Consider the following 7,087-nt stretch of genomic DNA (forward strand, 5'->3'; position numbering starts at 1 on the left):
AATTACATCTATGTAACAGAGCTGTGCAACAGTTTATTTGATTATTTTGTTTTGTTAGAATGTTAGGAGTCTTAATTAAAAGCAATGTGGACGTTATGTTGTGTGGGTTCAGCATAACAAAGCAGTGGACTTCCCTTTTGGAACTGTGCATGCAGGCTTTTGCTCTAGCCCTGCTCTAAATACACCTGATTCATCAAATCTAGGCCACCCCTGCCCAGGAATCTACCTAGCATAAACCAGGAAGCTGTAGACAGGAAGCTATCTGATCGCCATGCAGCCTATACCAGTGCAGTACCCCCACCAGTACTGATGGGGAAAGCCATGTGTTCCCATCACACCTCTTTATATAGCATCAGAGTGTTTCATGAAATGGCTCAAAGTCAGAACACTTCCACATTCACTTCAACACTGCTCTTATTACGCAATACCAAGGTCAGAATCACTGAGAAAACACCAACAGGTAATACATCTGTATGTCTGCAGATGATAAAACCACAAAACAAGATGTACCAAAACAGTTTGACAATTTTGGACAATCCAAAACAAACAAAGTAAACACAGTCAAAAATAGCTGAGGAGATATAGATATCATACGTGATGAACAAACAGATATCGAGGTGCCATCTTCCTCTGCCAGTAACCCTGTGCTCTGTTCCATGCCACTTCTTTGCCAATATTGACTTACTAATCCTATAGTTGTGGCAGCCAAGGCTCCTGGCCTCAGTTGACCTGCAGAGATAAAACTGGAGGTTGGTCTACAGAGCATGGAGCTGGAGAGTGACCAGAGGACAACCAACATCTTGTCTTCTTAACCCCTAACCAACTTCTCTCAGTTACTCTGATCATATCACCACTAAAACGTACTTGCCCATGTGGACACAYACACGTATACGAAGTGTGTCACAGTTGGCAAGACTGGTGCTAGCACTGCCAAGGCAGTGGGTTCAATTCCCACAGGGATCACATACAAAAAATGTATGCCCTCACCAACTGTAAGTGGCTTTGGATATAGGTATCTAGAACATGTACAGGTATCTAGAACCCTTTGGAGAACCCTTTTTGGTTCCAGGTAGAACCCTTTTGGTTCCATGCAGAACCTTTTACACAGAGGGTTCAAGATGGAACCCAAAAGGAACCCTTTTTTCTGAGAATGTACACACTTAAGCTGCAATACACAGGCAGCACAATTCTGATATCTTTTTTCGTTAATCGGTCTTTAGACCAATCACATCAGATCTTTTCCAGAGTTGATCTGATTGTTCAAAAGACCAATTAGTGAAAAAAATATCAGAATTGGGCTTCTTCTGTAAACGCAGCCAGAGATGCACAAAGACACACAGACACAAACATTGTCTGGTCCAATGATGTAATGGGATTCTGGCTAACAAAAGGCCAATCTCCATGGTGGCAGAGACCACACGTGGTGAAACGATGCAGACACACAGACAGAATAGAATAGAATCTGGTCCCTGATCCCTTAGTGGGTCCAGAGACTAACGTACTGCTGTGCAACCATACTGCATGGCACAACAAGAGAGAGATAAATAGAGAGAGAGTGAGTGTGGCACACCAAGCGAGTGCACTGTGTGTGTTGGCTGGGCTCCCTGCTTGTGCCATCAAACCATTGCAACTTATCCAGAATGCCGCAGTTCGCCTGGGGTTCAACCAAGTTCTCCCATGTCTCCCCGCTCCTCCGCACACTCCACTGGCTTCCAGTCGAAGCTCGCATCCACTACAAGACCATGGTGCTTGCCTACGGAGCCAGCAAGCAGGTAGCCTAGCGGTTAGAGCATTGGACAAGTGACCGAAAGGTTGCAAGATCAAATCCCTGAGCTAACAAGGTAAAAATCTGTCGTTCTGCCCCTGAACAAGGCAGTTAACCCACCGTTCCTAGGCCGTCATTGAAAATAAGAATTTGTTCTTAACTGACTTGCCTAGTTAAATAAAGGTAAAATAACTAAAAAAGAAGAACTGCCCCTTCCTACCTTCAGGCTATGCTCAAACCCTACACCCCAACTGGAGTACTCTGTTCTGCCACATCTCTTGGCCCTCCCACCCTTGAGGGAGGGCAGCTCCCACTCAGCCTTCAAAGCTTGCCCCTGAAGCTAGCACAGCAGAGTCCCTGCCCATCTTCAGAAAACATCCGAGACCCTACCTCTTCAAAGCTTGCCCCTGAAGCTAGCAGAGCACAGTCCCTGTCCATCTTCAGAAAACATCCGAGACCCTACCTCTTCAAAGCTTGTCCCTGAAGCTAGCAGAGCACAGTCCCTGCCCATCTTCAGAAAACATCCGAGACCCTACCTCTTCAAAGAGTATCTTAAATAATCCCACAGCACGCCCCCATGCAAATGTGTGCGTGTACTGCCTGTGTGTGTGGAACAGCAAGTGTGTGTCGCACAGTGTGTGTTTATGTGTTGCCTTGTCCAAGCCATGGGAACACAGAGAAAAGAGCTTAAACTTGCTGACAGCGCAGCAGCAATTCTTCTCCCTCTGTTGTCTGTCTGCTTGGACCCACTCCAGCACACCACACACAGAGCTCTAAAAAAATCAAAGGAGGTCATTGTCAAAACGAGCTATTAAGCAGAACAGACTGTGCAAGCCAAGTCAGGGGACTGCATTTAGCAAGAGCCCCTGTGTTTCACCAGCTATGGAACAGTATTTGGCAAAAAAGGAGGTCTCAGGGGTGATAGACTAGAGAAAGGCACGGAGCGCTGTGGACAGCGAGGGATATCAGTGTTGTACAGTGTTATGTAACAAGATTGGATCCAGTTTCCCATGGACTGGGCAGCAAGAGACTGCTGATGCCAGTGGTTTAGCATTAGTAACCACTCCACTGAGGCATAGAGCTGAATAGGGCACTGTAATTAGTCAGGGATCCTTATACCCAAGTGGACTGATAGAGACTGTCACGGATCCCCCCAGTACTGCTGCTCATTCTGTTCACCAGTTCTGGAGATCGACATCACCGGCCTTCTAGGCTGCACTGAACTGTGTCATTACGCACACCTGGTTCCAATTCCTCACTGATTGTATTTGTATAAATGTGCCCTTTGTTTCCCCATTGGGCTGTCGATTATTGTTCCCATGTCTGTTGGTCGTGTGAGTACCTATGTGTTGTCTCAGCCTGTTTTGTGCGTTGTGTATTACGGGTCCCGTGTCGTTCTACGACGTTTACCCTCGCTCTTTTGTTTGGGTACATCCCAGTGTTTTGTATACGTGTTTGTTTTGAGTGTATTAAAACCCCAGATTATGTATTCCTGCACCTGTCTCCAAATAATTGATACCAACGTGACAGAGACGCATACAGTGTCTAGAGAAAGCCCACAACTGAGGCAGGCCTCAAAGTGACAATACACAGAGATGATAGAAAAGCTGAGGAAGATATCTGCTCCCTAGCAGGTCAATACAGTATATGTGTGATCAAAATGCACTATGCCGAACTGAACTTTTATGCAATTACTTTAAATGGAGTAATTGGCTATTATCCTCAGTTCAATATAAATGATTAAAACCTGGTTTGTAGGGACGTTCATTCTGGACTGCATGGTTCCATGGGTGCTGACTGAGCACAGGGCCAGCAGGATGTGAACCTTGACCTTTGTCCAGTTTGACTTGGCTGGGATGATGTGGTCGACAGACAGACACCAAGGACTAATGCCAACACAGCTTTCTGTGTCAAAGGGAGTCGGTCAACAGTAGACCCAATTTCTATTGGCAGGCTTTTACTGCTTAACTATTACGATCAGCTAATTCCTAGATCACCATTATATCTTTTACAATAATTCACTTTGGTAACGCTTTACTTGACACCCAGTGTCATAACACGTTATAACTGTATCATAATACAAGCATTTCACTTGATTTGATATTTCTACAGCTGACATAACTTGTCATAATATGGTCAACACTGTCATGACACATGTATTTATAGTTGTTGTGACATATGTATATTGCGTTGTTTTATGGCTGGTTTTGACACCTACATAAGTTTCAAAACCTACCACACAAGGTAAAACATTCCATTACACCATAGCCTACTTGTCAGCAGTATGTTTATGTTATATAGCATTTTCTGAAGTTGACCATATTAAATTATCATTGTAATTGTGCACACATTGATGTCAGACATGCAGCTACCTCAATGCTCTGTTTCTGGCGACTGGGATGAATGCAGGAGCACATTTCAGGATTAGGACAAGACACCCTCTTTTTGACTGATGACTGACCATATACGTGATAAGCCTGGGTGGCTTATGTGATTCTGATGGTCATAATGCTTCTTAAGTGTCATAAAGTGCATTTTCTTAGTCCAAGTAAATATGATGAAAAAAACGACAGTAAAAAATGTATTACAACAACAAAGGACTTAAGAAACCAACTTTCAGGGAAAGTTCTTGGCAGGGAAAAAAGTCAAAGTCTTACCAATTATTTGGTCTCAAAATAATCCAAACTGGATGGTTCCGAAGTTTATTTAGATGACCAAGATGATATTTAGATATGAACAAAAGTTATTTTGCATTAACTTTACATTGTTCAGTCAGAAAGTAACAGCAAATACACAACAGAATATACTTTACAGAACAGAGTTATAATCGTCAGGGGTATCAGTTAACTTTTTCTTTGCGGCAGACAATATTGCGAGACAGGGATGTAGGCCATGCATTGGACTGTCTCCACGAATGGTCAGTCAATACAACGCTATGTGGACTGAAACATTGGACCTTTAGACTGGTCTGTTCAGATTGGTCAAGGCACCAATCACCTGGATGACCAGGTAAAGCCCTTGACCAATCAGCAAGTAGAAAGGTGGGCAAACATAGCCGGCTGACAGAGGGGCTATGGCGTGATTCTAGAGTGGCTGGGGCAGTGTGTGTGAGTTCCAAAGGGACCCTTTTTGTTTGAATGAGACGGAAAGAAAAAAGTACAAACAAAAAAAGTTAACTATACTGTGTTCTTTGGACACTGTATTAACTAACCTCCAGACGAGCTTCAATGCCATACTACTCTCCTTCCGTGGCCTCCAACTGCTCTTAAATGCATGCTCAACAGATCGCTGCCCGCCCGTCCAGCATCACCACTCTGGACGGTTCTGGACAATTACAAATACCTAGGTATCTGGTTAGACTGTAAACTCTCCTTCCAGACTCTTCAATCCAAAATTAAATCTAGAATCGGCTGCCTATGTCGCAACAATGCATCCTTCACAAAACTGACCATCCTACCGATCCTCGACTTTGGCGATGTCATTTACAAAATAGCCTCCAACACTCTACTCAGACTGCATCCAATTTGCTATCACAGTGCCATCCGTTTTGTCACCAAAGCCCCATATACTACCCACCACTGACCTGTATGCTCTCGTTGGCTGGCCCTCGCTTCATATTCGTCGCCAAACCCACTGGCTCCAGGTCATCTATAAGTCTTTGCTAGGTAAAGCCCTGCCTTATCTCAGCTCACTGTTCACCATAGCAGCACCCACTCGTAGCACGCGCTCCAGCAAGTATATTTCACTGGTCACCCCCAAAGCCAATTCCTCCTTTGGCTGCCTTTCCTTCCAGTTCTCTGCTGCCAATGACTCAAACGAATTGCAAAAATCACTGAAGCTGGAGACTCATATCTCCCTCACTAACTTTAAGCATCATCTGTCAGAGCAGCTCACAGATCATTGCACCTGTACATAACCCATCCAACTAACTACCTCATCCCCATATTGTTATTTTTTTCTCCTTTGCACCCCAGTATCTCTACTTGCACATCTATCACTCCAGTGTTTAATTGCTAAATTGTAATTACTTCGCCACTACGGCCTATTTATTGCCTTACCTCCCTAATCTTACCTAATTTGCACACACTGTATATAGATTTTTTCTCTTGTGTTATTGACTTTACATTTGTTTATTCCATGTGTAACTGTTGTTTGTTATCTTGGCCATGTCACAATTGTAAATGAGAACTTGTTCTCAACTGGCCTACCTGGTTAAATAAAGGTGAAATTAAAAAAAATACAAAAATAAATAGTAATCTGAACAATGAGAAAAGAAAATAGTCCAAGTCAACTTATTTCAGCTTGTTGGTCAATTTGTATTTGTGCTAACTAAGCACTATATTTCCTCAACCAAGGAATTCCTGTTTGCCACTTACATTAAACGAGAGACTATCTACTTTTACCTTTAGTCTCTTTTACCTGATGTGGGTAAAAGTCAAACATAAATCAGTGCATTTCTCGAGTCAGCAGGATTCAGGTTTGGAGTACACCATGAGATGATCAGGTACTCAAGTCTAAAGAGCAGAATGTTCAAGGACAGAGAAAGTGTGTGATGAGTGATCAAGCATAGCCTGGAAACTCCTGAGATATGACCTATGACTGTATGGCAGGGTTCCCCAACTGGACATAAAAGACTGTTGAAATCAGCTCCAAGTGATTACAACTTTGGAAATCTGTTCAGTATTCTCACGCATAATAGAGATATCACGTTTCAGGTATGACCCAGATGCAGACAGTGTCTAGGAAACAAACATTTATTTCTAATACAGGGGCAGGCAAAAGACAGGTCAAAGGCAGGCAGGGGTCAGTAATCCATAGAAGGTGCAAAGGGTCCAGAACGGCAGGCAGTCTCAGGGTCAGGGCAGGCAGGGGTCAATAATCTAATGAGGTGGGGCAAGGAGACAAAGGGCTGTGAGACATGGGTTTAACTCTGGGCACATGAAAGGTGGGATGTATACGAAGGGTACGGGGCAATAAACCGGGGGGAGAGTTTGCGGGATTCCACCCGGAAGGGCGGACAGCCATACCTTCTGCCCGAGATGATACCGGGGAGCCAGGGTTCGGTGACGATCTGCTTGTCGTCGATACCTGGAGGTGGTCTTGAGGGCTTACCGGGCTCTCCTCCAGATATGACGACAGCGGCGGACAAACATCTGGGCAGAAGGTATGCCGACCTCTTCTTCCTGCTCAGGAAAGAGTAGGGGCTGATACCTCAGTGAACACTCAAAATGTGATAGGCCCGTGGCAGAGCAGGGAAGGATGTTGCTGARGTATTCAACCCACACAAGCTATTGGCTCCAGGTGGTGGGGTTGGCGGAGACC

The sequence above is a fragment of the Salvelinus sp. IW2-2015 genome, linkage group LG30 (assembly GCF_002910315.2).
Source record: "Salvelinus sp. IW2-2015 linkage group LG30, ASM291031v2, whole genome shotgun sequence".
Lineage (NCBI taxonomy): Eukaryota > Metazoa > Chordata > Actinopteri > Salmoniformes > Salmonidae > Salvelinus > Salvelinus sp. IW2-2015.